Raw genomic sequence first — 23,016 nt, 5'->3', positions numbered from 1 at the left:
CAGTACCCATCACTCCGTTCTCATCCCCATCCAGGGGTATCAGCAGACCTCGGTCGTAACACCAGTCACCGTGGCCAACTGCAGCCCCAAAGTCTAGCCCCTTGCTTCAGGGGCAAGCTGCAGTACGGATAGGCCACACACTTTGGTGGCAAGGTGTGGTGCAAGGGAGAAGGGGGACCCAGGCCTGCCCACCACTTTGGGCCCTGACCCAGTGAGCCTATGGCAGCAGCCTTGTCCTACCCTCCTTCACTCTCCTTAACTGTCCTCTGGGTTCTCTGGGCCACTTTCCTGTGACCCTATAAAGAGGGCTGCCCCAGCATGCCATCCTTTGATTTACTCCCTATAAGCCCTTTCCTGTTTGGCTGAGGTTCTATCCAGGCTCCCTCGAGCCTTAAACCCTCCCCATTAGAGTGGGACAACCACCCCATTAACAATGGGTGGCAATAGGGACTTTCCAGTTTTTTGTTCAATCAAGATCTATTCCAGCTTTCTGCTTTCACGTACAGATCAAAGGTTGCGCTGCACAGCAGGATGTCTCACACACATGTCCCTTTTCCTGCTTTCTCTGCAGAAGTGTTTTCTCACTAGAGACATAATGATCAGATAATCAAAAACAAACTCCAAAGCCAATGAAGCAATCTGTTATTGTCACCTTTTGTTTCCAGCCATACCAATGCATGGCTTGATTAAATTAAAAGTTTGCAGGCGATGCACAGTGCTACCAGTGAAAATTCACACAAGCATAGCATTGTATTGTGCATTACTGAATTATAAAAAAAAAAGGAAAGGACTTATGTGGACATCTTCTGAACCCCCCAGGCAGGAACTGGTCTTCAGGGGAATCTCCATTTATGAGAGAAATTCCAGCGTGAGCCAGGGAAATAAATTATTTCTGGACATAATATATAATTGGCTGTTTCTGGCTGACATCAAAGATTCCCAAAGCAATCCTCTGCAGAGAAGCTGACATACAGAGTACGGCAATTGTGTATGTGCTGGGAGTAGAAGAACCTAATAGATACATTTTTCTTCTCAGTGAGTGACATGTCTGCTGAAACCAAAAAGGTGCTGCCTGTCAATCTCTCCTTCCCAGGATGGTTTTGGATCTCCCAGCTGTCTCTACAGTGGCACAAATACGACTGCTGCATTTCAACGAAAAAACCGACAGATTGTTGCTTGCATACATGGACTATAAAGGGAAGCGGCAGATTGAAATTAGTAGAGGGGGAGAAAGAAACCATTTGGCAAGCAAAGTAGCAATAGAAACCGTTTTAATTGATTAATAATTCCACAGTATGATAGGTCACAGCCGCTGTGAACTGAAGAAGGGTCCCGGAACTGAATATTAGGATGGTGCATGCCAGGAATCCATCATGTGCATCTTTCTACTTTGCCCATATTATTGGATGCTAAACACACTTTACTTTGAACACATTTATCCTACCTGTTTTCATTTCTTCCAAATTCTAAGGTTCCTTCCTAATTTCTATAGGCCTTCCTTATTATCCAAATAGGAAGAGAATGGGAGGGAAGGGGGATGGGGACGGAAGGGGAATCTTTCAAACAGCCAGGAGCTGATAGGATAATATCATTTACAAATACCATCTTTCCTCATGGAAAAGAACAATCCTCTCTATAGTTAAGAGATCCCAGTTCCCCCTAAGTAACTTGAACCCTTCATGGTGTCTGGCTTGACTTTGAGGTCCATCATCATGCAGTTTGCTCTGGCTACTGGAACAAGATTGAGAATTGCATGCCAGCAGAGCCATCCTTACCCATTCACAGAATATGCAGTTGCATAGGTCACCTGAAAATTTGAGGCACCACTGGGTCTTAATGCCCACCCACCTGCCTCTTCCTATCCCTGTTCTGTGGCTCTGCATCCTCTGGAGAGGATCTAGTTAATGTCAAGGTCAAAAGGGCTGCCATACCTATTAGCAGAACATCAGACCTGTGAAAGAGCCATTCAAGTGGTAATGAAATCATTTAACAGGCATTTGCCAACTCCAGGTATATGCTGTCATTTTCTGAATTTACTGTGTTAGTCAACAGGACTTTAGTTTAAAATTTGTTTTTAAAATATATCATTAGTGTTGCTGCAGATTATAAAATCACATCTCTAAAAAAATTATCATCCCGTCCCCCCACAGCTACCTTTAGACATAAGGGCACCAATTTAATAGCGCTGCATAGGGTCCCATAAATCCCAACCATGGCCCTGCACACTGGTCACAGAATCTTCATGGGACACAAACTGATTTGAAGGATGGAGGCAGCTGCAGGCTAACCTGTATAGTTCCCATAATCATTTTTTTGACCAAACTGTGACCATCCCTGCAATAAAATCCCATCTGGTTTTTGCACATAGGTTAATGCTGGTACCAGGGACAGCTGCACATGATTTCTCTCCTCTCCACGATAAGGAAGTTAATAAACATGAGCACTTACTGCAAGTCAAGCTATATCTCTACCTGACACACTTCCCAATTTTATACTGAACACCTGCCTGTACAGAACAGATAAGTAGTTATGGAAGCAATAACAATTAAAGCAAGGAACTTTATTGTAGATTAATGACCAGCTGGGCAAGTCTTTAAATATTGCCACTCCCAGGAGAAATATGTGGGTGGTTTTCATAAAGGAAAAAATCCAAACGATTTTACCTTTTAATGGAAAGTGCTGCAGGGAGATAGAATTTGAAAGATACTAGAAGGATGTTGCCCTACAGGAATCATGTCCCCTACAATAGCATCTAGACATAAAGGCTACGTCTACACTGGCCCCTTCTTCAGAATAGCCATGCTAATTTAGAACTTTGGAATAGGGACATGCGCGGGAGATTTAAATATCCCCTGCGGGATTTAAATAAACATGGCCGCCGCTTTTTTTCCGGCTTGGGGAAAAGCCGGAAAAGAGCGTCCAGACTGGCGCGATCCTCCAGAATAGAGCCCTATTCCGGAGGATCTCTTATTCCTACTTTCAAGTGGAATGAGGAGTACAGCTAGTTCGGATTAGGAAGCCTAATCTGAACTAGCTACTCCGTGCCGCGTGTAGCCGCGCGGCACAGGGTTCGAACTAGCCGGCATTTAAAAATGGCACCAGCCGGCTTTATGCAAATGAAGCCCAGGAAATTCAAATCCCGGGCTTCATTTGCAATTGCGGATGACTACATTACCCCCATTAGTTCGAACTAGCGGGGTAGTGTAGATATACCCTGAGACTTTTTGGTTATCTCAGTCTGTTTCATTGTAAAATCATGTTATATTTGGTGCCCAATTCATTCAACATTGGGCAAAGCTGAACAGAGACTGTAGGGCGACACAGCTAAGCAGCTGGAGATAGGGACCTAAAACATATTCAGGCAACTTGTTTTAAGTGGAATTTTTAGAGGTGCTGAACGTTATCAATGTCCACTGACTTCAGGGCTTGAAAATGGAGGTCACCCAAAAATGAATTCATTGGAAACTGCGGATTTTCAGTGCCTCTGAAACTGAGGCTGATAACTTTGCATGCAAGTGTTTAACTAAGATGGAGGAAAATGTGGATCTGGATTTAAAATGCCCATAGCTCAGGGATGGTTGGTTTGAGCAACTGTAATGGCAGAGTCTGATTGTAAATGTCACATGTGGATTTCATGTGCGTGTAGATCAGGTCTGAGGTTCTATCTTGGATCTATTTCTCCTTCCTAGGCCTGGCTCCATGAAAGTCAGTGGAATGTCTGCTTACTCCTGTGCTTAGTCTCTTGAGGAGTCACCCAGCTTACTCTTGAATTTGGTTCAGCAATACAGCTCCTCATTTAGTTGCCTGGGAAAGCTAGGGTGCACCTTCAGTGCCTGCAGTGATCATCTGACTCCTTATTTTTGTAAATTTAAAAAAACATAAACTAGGGTGACTCATTTAAATCTCCACTAATTAACTGAAGTTCAGTTACGTATGTATTCCTCTAGCAATTAACAGATGTACATCAGTGTCAGTGTCAAAAACTGGAAAGGAGCCAGTCTGGGGCTCATTATCCCACCAGAAATCCTTGGTCGCTAATCACTGCTTGATAAAGATTAGACAGTTCCCTGCTGACGCTTGGCGATTAAATTCCATTTATACTGTTGCCCCATAAATACTATAAATTCTCTTTCATTAGTGCACTGCTCAGAAAACCCTTTGAAAATGGAAGTTTCGTTCGAGGATGACTGAACAAAATGGAATTTAATTAGGCCAGAAGTCCCCCAAACCACCATCAGTTCTTAGTGTGTATTAACTCTTCAGTGATTCTTTTGAAGCTGTTCTGCTACAGTATTTCAATATGTGTGGCATTAAATCAGTAGGGCTTAGCAAGCTGGGACAATGGCTTTGGACCAAAGGCATGGATTTACAGATACCCATGAAGAGAATTGGGATTTTTTAGAAGTTGAATGGCACCCAGACTATGCTGCCGCTGTGTAAAACAGCCAGTTTCACATCACAAGTTGCTCAGAGGAAAGTCAATTTTCCGGCCGTAGAAATGATGTGTGCTTTTTCACACAAATGACTTGAGGGGCATTAGAAATTTAGAATTGCAGAACACAATGCATTGATCCAGAATCTGAAGGGTTGTGTTTCTCTGTGTGTATTGTAGATGGGTTAATTAGAATAACTGGATGCTCTTCCTTTCCTATTAGGTAGATGGGCTCCTATTGGGCTCCTAAATATTCTATATTATATTATTTTATAATGTGGTTTGAAAATGAGACCAACTTGAAAGCTAGTGAAAAATAATGTTCTTGCTCCTAAGCTTCAACAGCTGTATTAAAGTCCAAACTTGGTGTCATCAAGCCAGCCTGTCCTTTGTAACATTTTGATGTCCATTTATATGTCAGCAGTAAAAGCCGGGTGGTTGACAAGAAATCAAATTTGAGGATCTTGTGTGTAAGATACCTTGCCCAGAGATCGATGTCAGTTGTAAGACCGACTCTCCTAAGGATTACCCTAGGACTGGTGTTACGAATGATCATCATGGACAGGATAAGCACCGCTGATGCTCTAAGATATTTTGCAGATCATATGAATTCTTAATAATGCTGGTAATGTTTAAATCTTTTTCTTTTTCTCTCTTTCCCATCCCTTACCATGTATCCATCTTATTCACCCACCAAGCTGCCTACAAGTTCCCTTCCTTCCTTTCTCCATTTTGACCTCTTGATGAGCTTTTAATTGATTTTAAAATGTCTTACATTTTGTCTCAATCCAAATTAACTTGGATGCAGGTGAAAATATGGCAGCCATGTCAACGACCTATACGTTTTAATTTCTCTGAGGGCAGCATTTGTTTGCTCGTCATCAGGTCTTATGGCAACATGCTGCTAAATCTCTCTAACGGCACTCACTATGCTAGTGAGTGTGATGGCAGGTCTATCTTGGGACATGATAGGCATGAATTGCAGACTGTGGAAAATGCATGGCCAATAAATATTACTAACTGTATCATGCATCTCAGTGCTACACTCATTTCCCAGTCACTAAATTCACCTACCACACTGATAGTGCTGCTTCATAGCAACATTGATGCAAACAAGACCCTCCTTATTTCAGTCTGCAGGCACTCATTATTCATAAAAGATCTTAATGACTATGAGTGTGTCTACACTGCACTGTTATTTCGGAATAATTAGTGTTATTTTGAAATAATGCAAGCGTCTACACAGCAATTACGTTATTTCAAAATAATATCAAAATAACGGGCAGCTTATTCCGACTTCTGTAAAGCTCATTCCACAGGGAATAACGCCTCTTCTGAAATAACCATTTCAAAATAGCTGCAGTGTGGACGCTCCACTGCTGCTATTTCGAAATAGCTCCTCACCAGGGCTATTCTATGTAATTTCTCCCCACTGCTTTCTAGGGATCTAAATCGATATAGCATGACCACATTAGGGAAGCCTGCCTCGGACTAATTTTAAGGCTTCCCTGTAGTGTGGATACTCTATTTCAAAATAAGCTATTTCGGAATATATCTTCCGGAATAGCTTATTCCAAAATAAGCGTGCAGTGTAGACGTACCCATAATTATATGTTTGTGATTTAAGAAATTTCAGATAATGGGACAATAGGATCAGAAAGGAAGGGGACATCTACACTATCTGGTTGCCCACACAGGAGCGTTTGAATTTTTGTAGTACCTATTTGGAAGTACATATAAGTCACATTTAAAAAACAAAGGGGTGAGGAGATCGGAAGCTGAAACACACAAGTATGGCAATGATGTGTGCAGATATGCCCACTGAAGTAGATGCTTCAGTAAGTCTTTTCTATCTCTGTCCTCCATAGGGAGTCAGCTACGAGAGGTTTCAGCCACTTTCTTTAGCATAAGAAAGGTGAACTCCATAGCGATGCATTTATTCTGTGTACCTAACTGTAAAAAAATTGTCCACGAAACTGTGTGGAACGCTGGGAGTATCTCCAGATTTGTCCTGTAATAAATGTTATTTTGCAGCTTATATTTTTTTATTAAAGTGATATCAAAGATTCAAGGACAGAAGCTTCCTGTTTGGAGTTGCAGTATCAGAAGTTAGATTACTGTATGGAGTGAACTGAGAAAACTCCATTCTAATCTTTTCCAACATTGATGCAATGGGGCATTGCAAAACTCTTTCTGGAGCAAACTCTGCTGACATCCTCTGTGATTGTGAACAGTGCAACAAATAGAAAATTAAATGTCATTCTGCCTTTTCCTCTTAGCACATGATAGTCCCCTTCATCCTTCTTGAAATGAGCTCCGGTCAAGTAGCTCAGCTGAAAGAACTGTTTTGTTGGCAACATCTGGGGTGCATCTAGACTGGCAAGATTTTGCGCCAAAGCAGCTGCTTTTGTGCAGAAACTTGCCAGCAGTCTACACTGGCCGCTTGAATTTGTGCAAGAGCACTGACTTTGTAATGTACAAAATCAGTGCTTCTTGCACAAATACTTTCATGGTCCTGCTCGGGAAAAAGCCCTCTTGCGCAAGAATATTTGCGCAAGAGGGCCACTATAGACAGGGAAGAACTGTTTTGTGCAAAAAAGCCCCAATGGCTAAAATGGTGATCGGGGCTTTCTTGCACAAAATCGCACCTAGACTGGCCACGGATGCTTTTGCGCAAAAGCACTTTTTGCACAAAAACATCTGTGCCAATCTAGATGCGCTTTTGCGGAAATACTTTTAACGGAAAAACTTTTCCGCAAAATCATGCCAGTCTAGATGCAGCCCTGCAGTGTGTTTTATTCCCCAAATGTCTGGACCAAGTGAGATCCATTAAGCTCTAAATTATCAGAAAATAGCCTCTTGCAGATTTTTCCCTCTTCATTTCTTCAGCAGCAGCAGCAGCTTTCTAGCAGTGAAGCATTATGACTTGGAGTGTTACATGTACATTGAAACCAGCCATTGCCATTGAGTTTATCCCCATGCAGTAGAAACAGAACAGTTCTGATTGGAGCTATCCCCTCCAGAAAATAGTCATATAAACAGACGTATTGTATTACTCAATCTCTTACGTACAGAATGTTTTCTAGTGATTGGTGCAGTCTAGCGCTGGTATAAGATGGAAAGCAGTTTGAGATAGCTTATCTACCATGTCATAATAAATCTGTAGCCACCTGGGACTTTTGTACACTATGGCAGACTGACCTTCACATTGGCAGAAGGGACAGAATTCTCATTCTTCCTCACCAAGAGCCCAGATCTCTGTCTATTGAGCTAGAGGAGAACCTCCATTAGCCCTTTACCTGGTCCTGATTTGACTTCTAATTAAATCAATAGGAGTTTCAACAGCAAACAGACTGAGGCATCCTCTTGTTCTCTATCTCCAGATCTGTTATCATGCACACTGTATATAGATAAACTTATTTTATATGACAAGAATTGGTCATTTTAACTTTGATTTCAGATTCTTAAATGCCATTTATTTTTGCCTGGCTCTGTCGTGGGTTTGGTATTTTTATACCTAAACAACCTCTGCCTTTACTTTACCAGCCTGTGGAGTATCACAAAAGTAATAAATCATTCTGTTCTATTTAAAAACCCATAATCTGGGTGAATGACAGTGTCAGGAATAGGAGCGTGCTTTGAGAACTGTGGAACACACTAAGAGGATCTCAATATCCTCTACACTTTCTCCATTGCCACTCTCTGCCATATAATTCACAGCATCACGTATCAGTGCCTCATAAAGATAAGTGGGCAATCCCAGTAAGGCCTGGGGGTAAGATGGTATATTTCATACTAGAAGATTTACCTGGCATAACAAGGGGACAGACAGATGGACAAACTGACAAACTCTCTGAAGTATATAGTAGATAGTTGTCCCTTTCTCCACACCTGTCCCTTGCTGGCCAATTGAGGATATTGCTGTCCTTTTCCCCATCTTTGGCTCCTTGCTGCCCCCCCCCCCCCCCGGCATTGTGCAGTATAATTATACCTCCTGCCAGACCCCTCCCTTTTAATTTTATGAGTAACCATTGATTTCTAGACACATCCCTTTGTCCTGGTATAGCTAAGTCCTTGTCTAGCTTTAAATTATGATAAGAGGAAGCTGCACACCTAATTTGGTGGTCCTAGCTCTTACTGGGGAGGAAGAGTTCTTGAACAAATGGACCCACAAATGGACAGACAAAAAGACACAAATTTCTAAAATATATAGTAAGATGAGCAGACTAAACCTGTGAAATTGCCCTTTTCAAACATGTTTTTCCCCTTCTTGTTCTGTCAGGGCAGGAGGGAGGGAGTGACAAAAGGGTAACTGAAAATTGTATTCTCTCTTTTCCATATAGCTTTTTAAAATAAAAAATGGCTTGTGTTGTTAGAAACTCCCAGAAAATTGTTGAATAATAGATAGCCTTTCCCTGTCACTAAGCAATAATGTGAGTTGCATCTGTATAGAGTAATGACCTCCTGTTTGAGGTATCTGCTATATACATGTCTAACTGACTAATGACTAGTGGAAGAGATGAGGTTCTGACTTTCCTGCCTGTTAAATAGGGATCATTTTTTGAGCTGCCCAAATGTTTGGGGTGGTTTTTGTGATTTTTAAAGTTTTTATTTAGCTCAAAATGTTTCACTTTTTAATTAACGTTTCAACAACAATACCAATCAATGTTACTTTTTATTAAGAAAAAAATAATTTCATTTAGAAATATTTCTCTCTAAAATGTCAGGGATTTTTCTCTTTCTTTCACTTTTTATTTTTTCTACTGAAATGTGTGGAGTGAATAAATTTGAAAAAGGGAGTAAGAGAATTATTTTCTCTCACTATTACAAAAAACTGTTTTCATATTGTTACAATAGGAAGAAATAAAAGTATGAGAAAATGAGTTTTTTTCAATTCATTTCTAATGTTTAATCTTTCCATCATTCATAGTGAGAAAAAGTAAATAAGGAAAAGAAAAAGTAGCTTTTTTCCTTCACTTTCTCCAACTTTTTGACCTTCTGCTCCCAGTGGGGAAAAGGGTTTGTGTTTAAAGACCTAAAAATTGAAATTTTTCCACTCAGGTGAAATAGAAAATTCAGAAAAATTCAAAACCATTTGAAAATTTCTAGTTCTGAAATTTTTTGAAAGCCAAACTGTCATAACATTATTTCTGTCAAGCTATTAAACATTAATTGTGACTAATCACATGATTAATCACCTGAAAAACAATAATAAATACAATTTATTTAAATATTTTGGGTGTTTTCTACATGTTTACACTTTATATTTAGAAATATTTGCACTGTAAAAAATAAGAGGTATTGTTTTTCACTTTATCTAATTCAGGTACTGTAGTGCAATCTCGTGATCATGGAAGCAGAACTTACAAATGTTGAATTGTGTACAAAAAAGCCCAACATTCAAAGATAAAACAATGTAAAACTTTAGACCAGAGATGGACAATAAGTGGCCAGCAGGCTTGATGTGATTTGCCAGGATAGTCCCTGGTGGGCCACCAGACATTTTATTTACCTGAGTGTGCACAGACCTGACCATTCGCAGTCCTGCTGGCTGTGAATGACGAACCATGGCCACTGGGTGCTGAGAGCAGCCGTGCCTGCAGATGCTCAGGTAATTAAAGAATCTGGCAGCCTGCCAGGAGAACCATGTCCGTGCAGCAGGCCGCTTATTGCTCACCCCTGCTTTAGACCCTACAAATCTATCCAGTCCTATTTCTTGCTCAGCCAATTGCTCAGACAAACAAGTTTTCTTACATTTGGAGGAAAAATAATGCTGCCCATTTCTTGTTCACAATGTCACCTGAAACTGAGAACAGGCATTCTCAAGGAATGGTTATAGCTGGTGTTGCAAGTTATTTACACGCCAGATGCTCTAAAGATTCATATGTCCCTTCATGCTTCAATCACCATTCCAGAGGACAGGTGTCCATGCTGATGATGGGTTCTGCTTGATAACAATCCAAAGCAGTGTGTTCTGAGCATGTTCGTTTTCATCATCTGAGTTAGATGCCACCAGCAGAATGTTGATTTTTTTTTTGGAGGTTTGGTGGTTTGTGCAGAAAACTTGCACAGAGAGCCATCCAGATACACCAGGGCTGCGTCTAGACTGGCATGATTTTGCGGAAATACTTTTAACGGAAAAGTTTTTCCGTTAAAAGTATTTCTGCAAAAGCACGTCTAGATTGGCACGGATGCTTTTGCACAAAAGCATCCGTGGCCAATCTAGACGCAATTTTGCGCAAGAAAGCCCCGATCGCCATTTTTGCCATCGGGGCTTTTTTGTGCAAAAAACAGTTCTTCCCTGTCTACATTGGCCCTCTGCACAAGTATTCTTGTGCAAGAGGGCTTTTTCCCGAGCGGGAGCGTGAAAGTATTTGCGCAAGAAGCACTGATTTTGTACATTACAAAGTCAGTGCTTTTGCGCAAATTAAAATGGCCAGTGTAGACAGCTGGCAAGTTTTTGCGCAAAAGCAATTGCTTATGCGCAAAATCTTGCTAGTCTAGACGCAGCCCAGGGGTGGGTAGTAAGTGGTCCGTGGGCTGGTCGCGATTCACCAGGGTTTGCCCCTGGCAGGACACCAGATGCTTTATTTAACTTGAGTTTCTGCAGGCATGGCTGCTCACAGCTTTTGTTAGCTGCGGTTCTCTGTTCATCGGCCAATGGGAACCGTGGGAAGTGGCACAGGTGTCCACCGCTTACCAAAACTCCCGTTGGCTGGGAATGACAAACCTTGGCTACTGGGTACTGCAAGTGGCCGTACCTACACGTGCTCAGGTAAATAAAGCAACTCGTGGCCCATGTGGGTGAAATCCTGGTGAACCTCATCTGGCCAGCCCACCCTGCACTAAATGTATGCCACTTGGCTAACAAAAGGCTGATATAGGTGGAACTTTTGAAGCAGTGCAATGCATTTGGTGACTCAGAGATAGCACACTACTTCACTGGCAGACTCAGTGCCTGTTGCAGGGAATGCTGGGAAGAAACTGCATCAAATAAAGGCATGACACGATCTAGGAGGAAAGCATGTTCATTTATAGGGAAGACAGGATCAGCAGAGAAGTCGCTACCTATATATCCGTGTAAAGTATCACCAAAAGCATCACCACCACACAGTTAACATGGCAAAAGCCAACAAGGACAGGCTTTCTGCAGAATCGGTATAGAGGGAATGGTGCTGATATAGACTGGACCCATGTTGGAGTTTTCTTCTAGTCTTTCTCCAGTGCAGGGGGGCTGACAGTCTTGCCAGGCCCCTGCCCAAGGTGGGGAGAGTGACTTGTGGAAGAGGCGGGGCCTTGGAAGGAGCAGGGCTGAGGCAGCTAGTGTCAGAACTGCCCGGAGTATGCCATGCCACAGCAACCTGGAGCATGTAGCTTATCACTCCGGTGGCGACATAAAGAACCTGGTGCTCTGGCTGCTGTTGCTACCGCGGTAGCAGCAGCAGTGACTGGGAGCCCTGGGCCCTTTAGAATCACCAGGCCCCAGGATAGCTGCCCTCTTTCCCCTCCCTCCCTTCCCATCAGCAGGCCTGCTCCAGTGAGAAGGTGGAAAACCAGGAAAAGCAGGCAACTTTACCAAGATTTTGCGAGAGATGCTACTGCACCTTGTTAAGGAGATCATAAAACGGCTGTTAATTTTTATATCCCATGTCATCTAAAAGAACAAACATGCCTAAGCTATTCTGGAAAGCCAGAGTGGTAGCTCTACAAAAACCATGAAAATACAGGCAGTCCCCGGGTTACATGGATCCGGCTTACATCAGATCCCTACTTACAAACGGGGTGAGGCAACCCCGCACTAGCTGCTTCACCCCAGCAGACCAGGGAGACGCGGAGCGGCTTTTTTCAGCAGACACCTCAGCTTGAGAATAAAGGACTGAGGTGTGGGAGAATAAAGCTGAGCTCTGGAGAAATGTTTGGCTAGAGTTTCCCCTACAATATGTACCAGTTCCGACTTACATACAAATTCAACTTAAGAACAAACCTACAGTCCCTATCTTGTACGTAACCCGGGGACTGCCTGTAGTTATTCTCTTTGAGCTAGCTACTGTCCAATATCATGTTGGAGCTATGCTTACTAACTTCTGAAATGATTTATACCCACTGTAGAGCAGGCTCTGAGCATTGTCCAGGGAGACTTCAGAGCAAGTGGTCTGCAATCGAGTTCCAACCGAAGAAGATGGGGGCTGTGTTCCTTGACTTGGCAGCAACATGTGATACCATATGGCCCTCTGATCAAGATGTTAAAGATGTTACTTTAATGGATTATTATGGCAATGGAAATGACATATTGACACAGACAACCCCCAGTGATACTAGCCAATAAACTGAACTCATGAAGGGTCCAGAAGAACAAACTCCCTCAGGAATCTGTTCCTGCTTCAGCTTCTTTCAACATATATATGGTCTGCCTCCAACATTTCATGACCGATCAAGTAGGTAGAAGATATTGGCTGAGCTTCAAGAGACAGACCATTGAGAAAAACTTGATCCAAGCGGTGGCAGTCTTCAGTGACTATTTCAAGAAGTGGAGACTTAAGCCTAGTGTGTCAAAGATGGTTTTGAACTGTTTCCATCTCAATCATGCCAATACTTCATGAGACATCAATGTCTTCTTGAATGAAGAATGACTGGCACATGACCTAAAGCCACTGTCATCTAGGATTAATTCTAGCTCACAAAGGCTACATCTACACTGGACCTTTATTTTGGAATAAGCTATTCCGGAATTGTTATTCTGAAATAGCTTATTTCAAAATAGCATGTCTATACTACAGGGAAGCCTTAAAATTAGTTCAAGGCAGGCTTCCCTAAAGTGGAAGTGCTATTTCGATTTAGAGCCCCAGAAGGCACCAGGGAGGAATAACTTAGACTGGCCCTGGTAAGGGGCTATTTCAAAATAGCAGCGGTAGAGCATCTACAGAGCCCCTATTCCAAAACAGGTGTTATTCTTCGTCGAATGAGGTTTATAGAAGTAAGAATAAGTCTCTCATTATTTCGAAATTATTTTGAAATAACTGAATTGCTGTGTAGACGCTCGCATAGTTATTTCAGAATCATGGCAGTTATTCTGAAATAACTTTGCAGTGTACACACACCCACACTAACCTGCAAAGACCACCTCACCAACGGAGCTCAGATGATTACAAGAAGAAATAGTCTTTTAAATGAGCATGCAGGCTCAACTTGTGAGCCAGCGCATAGCTTGGCACTAGGTCTGTATACTCAGATGAAAAATACTGGGCTCCTGTGTGGTAAAACTATTCCCACACAAAGCTAATATAAAATGGAATCAAATGAAGAGAATCGCAGTAGGGAGTATGACTAACAAACATCAAATGGTAAGGAGGTTTACAGGATCTATTGAAAAAGGTTAGGCTGCCTCTAGATTGCTGCTTTTTGCCGACAAAGTGCTGAGTCAGCAAAACGCGACAGCCATTTTTATGCAAATTAGGCACGGGATATTTAAATCCCTGCCTCTTTGCAATGTCGACCTGCCTAATCTGCATCCCTCTGCTGACAGAGGGATGCAGTCTAGACATACCCATGCTTAGCTTTACTTCCATTGAAATCAGCGGCAGCACTTGTAAAGCTAAATTATATACATGAATACATTTTTCCAAGACTGGCGCCCATGCGAACACACATGAGTGAAGTGTGTCCCTCAGAGCATTATTTTAGTATGTTAATTTCAACTTGTTCTTTGTGAAAAGGTTAGAGGTTCCGACTTTTTCTGTTTCTACTGTCAGGCTTGCAAGTAATTAAAATAGTGGCAGACATCATTTTATTACATGAATAATGGGACCAAATCAGATCATATGTCATTTGTGATATATCTGGTCAGTCATGTGTGAACTACTGTCTCGCCACTTTATGAAGTGCTTCAGCATTGCATATACAGTGCAGGAACATCTCTGAGGCTATATCTATACTGCAGAGGTTTTGCGCAAAAAAAGCTGGTTTTGTGCAAAAACTTGTGGAGCATCCACACTACAAGCACGTTCTTGTGCAAGAAAAAGGACAGTAAAGTGTAAGAACAAAGGGCTTTTTGCACAGGAATTATTCCTCTCCCCATGAGGAATAAGCCTTTTTGCGCAAGAGCTCTTGCGCAAAAAGGCTAGTGTGGACGGGAAAAGGAGTTTCTTGCACAAGAAACCCCTATGGCTAAAATGGCCATCGGAGCTTTCTTGTGCAAGAGAGCGTCCACACTTCCATGGATGCTTTTGCGCAAAAGCACATCTCTTGTGCAAAAGCACAGGGCAGCAGAGGCGGATGATAATTTTGCAGGACCCAGGGCAGTGCTGCAGGGCCCGGGGCGGCACAATTTTGTGCATGCGCTTCGGCAGCAGCCGACTAGAAGTAGCGTTTCGCGCATGCACCTCGGCAGCAACCAACCAGAAGTAGCATGCGCGGGGCCTATTGAAGGTCGGGGCCCGGGGCAGCTGCCCCGCTCGCCCTGCCCTATATCCGCTGCTGCATGGCAGTGTGGACAAGCTCTTGCACGAGAACTCTTGCGCAAAAAGTTCTTGTGCAAGAAGCCTGCAGTGTAGACATAGCCAAAGGCTTATAGGGATCCTATGGCCAATCATAAAGCCCAGGCATCTTTCTCATATGCCCTGCAAATCAGACTAGTGCATAGTTTGAAATCAGTGTGCAAGTTAAAAATATCGGTGACCATATGTTTCCTCAACTGGTGCATTGATCTATGACTGAAACCATAATCAAAAAGAATATTTGTTTAATATTTGGTGATTAAATTTTCAGTGATTTGGGGCAATCCCAGAATAATCAATATATTTTCTGACACCTTCAGTTTTCAAATTCTGGCACTAACCCCAAAGGATTTGAGATGTTGTGTGTAATGAATAATTCTTTCTGTCTGACTTTCATTAAATATTCCTTCCCTTCTTGATACCCCTGGGGGAAACAATTGCTTATGTTTTCTCAGAAAAGTATCCCTGCCCTTAATTTGAACCACAGTCCGGCATCTCGCATTGCTAGCGCCTTTCTTGTTTCACAGAGATGTGGATCGCTTTTGCGTTGTACCATTATGATGTCATCTAAAGAGACAGCAAATATTGCAGATGAATCCTGCCAAAACTGAAGTAATTATTCTCTGAAAAGTGACAGGCGTGTTATTGAGGCCATATGGCATTGCACAATAGTTAATATAGTCACTAATCAGAAAGAGCAGCATTTCTAGGACATAAATGTTTGGCAACATAAACCTGATTAATAGTCTTAGCATTATACATATATGCGCTTCTTGCCAGGAAACCAAGGAAACCATCTATTCTTAAGAGAGTAAGCGCATCTTCTGGGTAGCAACACAAATTATTTCTGGGACTTGAGATAAAAATGATACTTGCCATCTATTTCTGGTCAATTAAAATTGAAGATGGCCATCATAACCCTGAGGGCAGGTTGGCTAATCCTTTTCTGATAGCATTTTTTGTTGTGGTTGTTGATAGTGACTGCACATTGTGTATAGGTAGTGCAAAATGCTCCTTTATTATGGCTGACCTCTCTGGGCAGCTGCTGGTGCTTCCTCCTCCCCCTGACACACACAACAGAGTGATGGTATCAGCTAGAAGGACAGTGCCAGTTTCTGCAGGAAACAGAGGCATTCAGGACGCAGCACATTTCTCTTCCTGGTCTAGCTCTAGACTGTACAGAATAAATATTAACTAACACTGGAGAATCTCCATTGGCTCTGGTGGGACTTGTATAGTTCTTAATAGCCTGCTGGTTTGGGGAGTGTTTTGTTGTCACAGTAATGATGGGAGAGCAGTACAGCAGCAATAGTGCTTCTGTTACTGCTAGAAATCTTACTGCACAGCCCAACACTAGGCAGGCTTTGCTAGAGCTAAGGAAAGTGTGTCCAAGTGCTGGGTTTTGCCAGGACACTCTCTTTGCATAGGAGCTGACCCAGGCACCCTGTTGTGGATAGAAATTTTTCTCTGAACATCAATAGACAGTGGGCCATAGACTGTGAAGAAAGCTGTGTCAATGGCTATCTAAGAAAAGCCTCTAGGTTAAAGCATAAAAACAAAGGAACATAAGAACAGCCATAGTGGGTCAGACCAAAGGTCCATCTAGCCCAGTATCCTGTCTGCCAACAGTGGCCAATGCCAGATGCCCCAGAGGGAGGAAACACAACAGGTAATCCTCACATGATCCCTGTCCTGTCCAGACAAACAGAGGCTAGGGACACCATTTCTACCCATCCTGGCTAATAGTCATTGATGGACTTAACCTCCAGTGGATCTATCTAGCTATTTTTGAATCCTGTTAAAGTCCTAGTCTTCACCACATCCTCTGGCAAGGAGTTCCACAAGTTGACTGCATGCTGAGTGAAAAAAAAACAAGAAAAAAAAGTGAAGCTAGCTGGCAGGGTGTGATACTCACATTCATGAAGAGATATTCCATAATGCCTTATGGTGAAGGCCCCAATCCCTCAGGACCTCATTGTGCTAGACATTGTATGCACACAGTGATGATATGGCACTAGGAAGGGTCAAAGGTATATTGTTCTCCAGAATTAAGCTGCTTCTTTTTGCCTGCTCCATTAAGGATGGTGATTGGCCAGTGCAAGGACAGTAAATTACAGGCTTATGTTATCTCCACTTTCTGAATTTGACTCCCTTCTACTGGGGAGATCCCCGCTGATTGACCGCTGATAACGTATAATATTTTCACTGTTGCATTATGAATTTCATGATACACATTGGACCAGTTCATCCCCAATGGAATTCCACTGATCTCAATGGCATCCCTATAGGGATGAATTGAGGCCATTGTATTACCAAAAAAATAGCCTAAATCCAAGGAATGGCTCATTATTCTGAATACCCCCAGATCACTGCTGGTAGTTGTGCATTCTCAGTGCCTCTGGCTCTACATGTATCAAGGTGGGGGTCTCTAAATCAGTGAAGACCTTTGGAAATACTGGCCTTGGTCACTCTGTCCCAGCTCTTCAAAGATTCAAATCAATGGGTATGTCTAGACTACATGCCTCTACCGACAGAGGCATGTAAACTAGGCTGCCCAACATAGTCAATGAAGCGGGGATTTAAATATCCCTGGCTTCATTAAAATAAAAATGGCCTCCGCGCTGTGCTGGCTCAGCTGATCGTCAAGCTCACAGTCAAGACGCAGATTGGTCGACAAGGGAAGCCTTTGTCGACCACTCCCTTATGCCTCGTGGAACGAGGTTTACAGGAGTGGTCAACAAAGGCTTCCCCTGTCGACTGATCCGTATCTTGACTCGCACGGTGTGCCAACAATCAGCTGAGCCGGCACAGCGTGGTGGCCATTTTTATTTTAATGAAGCTGGGGATATTTAAATCCCTGCTTCATTGACTATGTCGGGTACCCTAGTTTACATGCCTCTGGAGGCAGAAGCATGTAGTCTTGACATACCCTATGAAAATAGGCATCCAAACACCTTTGAGAGCTGGTCTTCTTAGTCTCCGTTTCACCATTTGTAAACTGGGGCTAATACTTCCCAAGATTGTTGTGAGGGTCAGTTAGGTACTCTTAGTGTAGTAAAGAAGAACCAAGTATTATAATAAATGAAGCATATATTTGTTCACTGAACCCATAAAACTTCTTTCCAACCCCATAAATTGCTGAGACTTCTTGGGAGCAGATAGCACTTAGCCTTTAAATATATTTTAAATAAATATTTGTCTTCATAAATCTTCATTAATGTTTGTGTTTTTAATGCCAATTTCTAAGTGGTTACATTCATGCTCTCCAAGGGCTCCGAGATATTTTTTTGTTCCCACAAAAATCCTCAGTGAAGAGCCTTTGGTGTTACTTTGATATTTGTCTCACAGTTCTGCTGCTTTCTGATTTTTGGTTGCAGAGTGTTTTCTGTATTTTTCTCATGTTTGTAACATATTTTGCTCTCGGTCCCATTAACTGGTATATAGGCATTTTAGATACAGACTGTCCTGAATTTTGTAAGTTCAGGAAAAGAGAATTAAAATGGATTGATGGTTGTTAAGAAAATACAGAAGGCTACATTATTAATCTCTGGTGTTGATTTATGATTTCAGTGAAGTTATCTGAGGGATGTAGTTGACCTGTTGTTATTGACATGGCGAATTTCAAACGTTCTCAGAGAACTTGCTTTTCCTTTCATTGACCTTTGTGTGCACTTGATTATGATGTTACTGCTTTTAACATGTCCTGATCAGAATGGTGCTTGATCTGTGGAGGAAACACACCCTCTGGTTATGACAGTTTGTGAGCAGGGTCCTGTCACTTTCCATTTGGAGTCTAAAAGACTGCAGTGTAGTACTCAGAACTGAGGCAGGGTGAACAGAGAGGATGTTAGGGAGAAAAACAAACCCTGCTATCTGTCCTTGATAGGGCTAGACATAGGTAATGAAAGTCTCTGCTCTGAAGAAGAAACTTTTAATCCTCTGTGTAATGAGTGCCGCTGCTGTTCTGCTTGAATAGGTTGTCGGGTTGAATATGCTTCTGGAACGAAGCTCCTGGCACAGCCTGTTTAATGCATAAGTAATGTATGTATTCAGTGGAAATAAAATGAAATTAAATGTGCATTAAAAACACTTATGCCGTTTTTATTGCTAAGGTTGATGAGCTTGTGCATAAAGCAGCATTCCCCTAGAGCTGGGCGAGAGGCCTGGGGGCACCTTGAGCAGCAGTGGACAAGGACTTTTTGTTTGTTGTTCTGGGAGATGCCAAACAGAAAATGTGAGCGAGTTGTACAACTGTTCCTTCAGAAGGAAAGAGCTAAGTGGCAAATGCCCTGTCGCAGTCACAGGGCCAGGGGAGTGCGCACAGTGGTCTTTGTGCTGTTGCAAACATGCCCATTCAAATCAAAGGCCACCCTGCAAAGGCAGGCATGTCACGATCGGGATGATCCTGTGCCCACAGAAGTCCTTGGGAATCTTTCCAGTGACTTCAATGGGTTTGGGCTTGTGCCCCTATAGGAGTACTCTGAGGTACTGTCTGTGCTGGAGGCTTAGCCCCTATGCCAGCCACCGGTGTAAGTGCCCTGGTGCAATTCCATAGTTTAGATAAGAAAAACGTAATTTTCACTACTGTAGTGAAGTTTACCTTGATTTTTTTTCAAACAAAGAAAAATTCTTCTGATACAAATTCTGGTTTTTCTTGTTTCTCCAAGGTGTTTGCACTGGGAAGCTGTGACAATTGCTGGCCAAGGATTGCAGAAGTTGCGTCTAATACCCTGTTTAGATAGGCCCCCATCGTTTTAGTTCAAGGAGGAACAAACATTGAGGTAATGATAACCGTATTCAAAATGTGTTTCTAGAGCAGTATGGAAAATGCCTGAATAAGGCAGACTTGGGGTAGCTATTCACTGCACAGCTACCAGAGGTATCCCGAAATAGCTACCCCATGTCTACACAAGTAACCTGTTATTTCAAAATAACGGGCGCACTATTTCACCATCCTGGTTGCACGAGGGATACGAGATGGCTTAAAATAGCACGTTATTTTGAAATTTGGCACTGTGTAGATGCACCACATTTTAAAATAAGCTATTTTGAAATAGATTTTAAATAAGATGCTCAATTTGCCTAGTGCAAATTGTATAGCTTATTTTGAATTTAGGGTGTTGTGTAGACGCACCCTAACTGTTGTCACTGCCCAGCAGGTGAACCTCTGAGTGCTGGCCGGGCATGACAAGCCAGTGAAAACAAAACAAAAAAACTTCAACAAACAAGTTTGCAAAAATGAGGGCACCTGCTGTTTAAGCACAAATCTGGTGAAAACTGGAGGAGCTAAAATATGGCTGAATCAGGAAATAGGCTGTGATATTACATTACTGTGATCCACAGTGCACAGACAGGCTAAGTTCAATGAGCGGGGCAGGAGGAGGTGTGATAATATAAACAAGGAAGGACATTATGTTTGAAGAAAGAAATAACATTCACTCTGGATGGTAAATATAAGACCCCTCAAGCTCAAGGCTAGATAATGACACGGTAAAAACAATGATACTAGAAAACAATTACCGATTTCCCAGGGCAAGGTGAGAAGACAGATCAGGAAATATTTATGCAGAGAGAGGACTGGACCAGGGTTAGACCATTGATCATAGGAGACTGCAATTACTCTGACATTGACTGGAATGAGAATTATGGAGGGATTTAGGAAGCAGAGGGAATATTTATTGACATATTTTCTCATCCTGCATTATCAGCAGCAAACAAAATCAGAGGCCCTTTGGAAAAAGTTGCAATAGGTAGGTGAAGGGAAGCATCTGCTGACTGACATAATCAGATTTGAATGGCGTTCATCAGCAGTTAGGACAGCAGCAGTTGCAGCAGAGTCTGCCTCTGGTTTACAAGCACGGGGTCATGGGAGGACCTGGTTATTTTATTTTACTTTTATCGTTGTAGGTTTGGGATGAGCTGAGCAGCATTCTAAGTCCAATACATCTTCTTTCAGGGCTCTCTCTCCTGCCCTTGACTGGAAAGGGACTCAGTGACCTTTTTTCCATCTTCATTTATTCTAAACAAATGCAGGCACGAACACTGGTGATAAACTTGTCTCCAGGAGAGAAGTCAGAGAGGGAAGTGTATAGTTATGGGCCTCGTCTGCAAGACCAGAGCACACTAAGGCCTCTATGCAGTATTCTCTGTAAGCTGAGTGATTGGGTGTCCACCCAGGAGAGATTTAAATGCCACCCAGCTGCTTAACAGAGCACACACGGCACCCAGAGCTGGCAGCATGTGTGTCTACTGGTGGTTACCTCCACACATACCTTGGTGCACATACAGGTTGAACTTCCCTGGTCCAGCATCCTTGGGTCCTGAGCAGTCCTGAACAAGGGAGTTTGTTGGACCAAGTGAGGTCAGGCCGCGGTCTCTCCCAGGGCTCCCCATCTGGCTGTAGCCCTAGCCAGTGCACTGTCCCCAGCCCACCTGCTGGGCTCTGCTGCCCCCAGCCCTCTGGTGGGGCTCATCTCCAGGTTGCTGGCCCCACTATGCCCAGTGGGGCTCTCTGCCCCCCCAACCAGCCTCCTCTCTGGGCCACCAGCCCTACTCAGGTCAGCAAGGCTCCATGCCCCCAGCCAGCAGGGCTCCCCTCCGCACCCGCAGCCAGCAAGGCTGCAGTCCGGGGTGGCCTCCCTCCTGCCATGGCAGGGCCCCATGCTCCATCCCTTTTTGTACCTTGCATTCCTGAGAAGAAGGGAGCAGATGCACCTGAGTCTTGGGACTTACGTCTCTTCACCCTCCTAATGCACAATGTTTAACACTGCCTGCTCCCGCTTGCAGTATCCACTCAGCCTTAGGCTGGAGCTACAGGAGCCTTACATTCCCTCTTGGGCACCCACACAAGGATGTGCAAGATCCCCTATTATTGTGAACAAAATGAGACCCAGCAGCACTGTCTCAAAGATGGACCCTGATCAGGCAACCCCTGGATTTTCAGATCACCCTTTGATGTCAATGCAGTGCAGGTGCTTTGCATGGCCATAAATGTATCTGATGGACATCAAACAATTGAGGCCTGGTGTGATGGCCACTATCTTGGCTGACACTTCAGGGTCCTCCAGAACTAGAATCTTGAGTTAAGATTACTAGGTCGGTCTGTAAGAGTCTCACATCCTCTGTGGGTTAGGTGGAGAAAGGGTCCATCAGCATTTCCTTTTGTGAGGTCGGAGAAGCATCTGTTATCTACATTCTTTTTACGAGAAAGCCACGATGAAAATAGCATCCACGGCTCACTTAATGCCAATACGTTTTCACCATTTTACTAGCTCCTTTGTTTTCCCATCCCACATTCTCTTTGCGGCGACTTCTCAGCAAGTACAAAATCGTGGAGTGAGCTGAAGAATATTGCTTGGCATCAGCGAGGATGGAGCCAGCTTTAAAAGAAAAACTAAAGAGAAGAAAAACCTGTATTCATTCAAACAGAATTAATCTGTCAGAACTGACATCAAAAACCCAGTAGGAGGAAGAAATTAAGCAAGGAGCAATGTTAAATATATACATAAAGATTATGCAAGCTATTTAAAAAAACTTCCTGCAAACAGGCAGAATAGGTAAATACAGGTTAATGGGAAAAAATACGAGCACTGATTATTCACCAAATAATGTACAATAACACTTTTTAATGTGCACAGAGTACACTATAAACCAGATAAATATTAATGCAAACCCTGGCATGTCTTCCTCTGAATTCCAATGAGAGGAGGCTATAAATCCAGCAGAGAGCTAATGGGGGCTCCATTCATGCTGTTTTCATTAAGATCTTAGCAGCTCATGTTTGAAGTCAGGTGACACATGCTAAATTACCCAACCCAGGGGTTCGTTTTCAACTTGTCAGGGGACTAGGGGCTGCACCTAATGTGCATAGCATGGCGAAGTCACCGTTCCTTCATCGTAAGTAGCAAACTGTTCAACACTTACTCACCTGCATAGACTCACTGAAGTTATTGGGATTACTCATAAGCTCACTACTACGGGGGTCACACAGTTGGTCCTTGAGGCTAATCTAATTCCCCTGGGAGTCCATGGGTGCACCCCCACCCTCTTTACTTTAATGGGAGCTGAATTGTGGCCTTAAAACTGAGCTGC

General features: G+C 43.0%; 1 long non-coding RNA gene across 2 annotated transcripts in view; it reads left to right on the top strand.

Moving 5' to 3' along the window:
• The window catches only part of LOC142818856 (uncharacterized), a 144,284-nt gene that overhangs the window by 39,425 nt on the left and 81,843 nt on the right, over positions 1–23,016 (top strand). For both annotated transcript variants that reach the window (XR_012896534.2, XR_012896537.2), the window contains exon 2: positions 19,593–19,706. This is a non-coding gene — a long non-coding RNA (uncharacterized LOC142818856). The remainder of the gene's footprint in view (positions 1–19,592; positions 19,707–23,016) is intronic.

Source organism: Pelodiscus sinensis, chromosome 17 (genome assembly GCF_052426305.1).
Source record: "Pelodiscus sinensis isolate ZL-2025 chromosome 17, ASM5242630v1, whole genome shotgun sequence".
Lineage (NCBI taxonomy): Eukaryota > Metazoa > Chordata > Testudines > Trionychidae > Pelodiscus > Pelodiscus sinensis.
The sequence above is the reverse complement of the archived record's forward strand: the minus strand, read 5'-3'. Positions and strand labels throughout refer to the sequence as shown.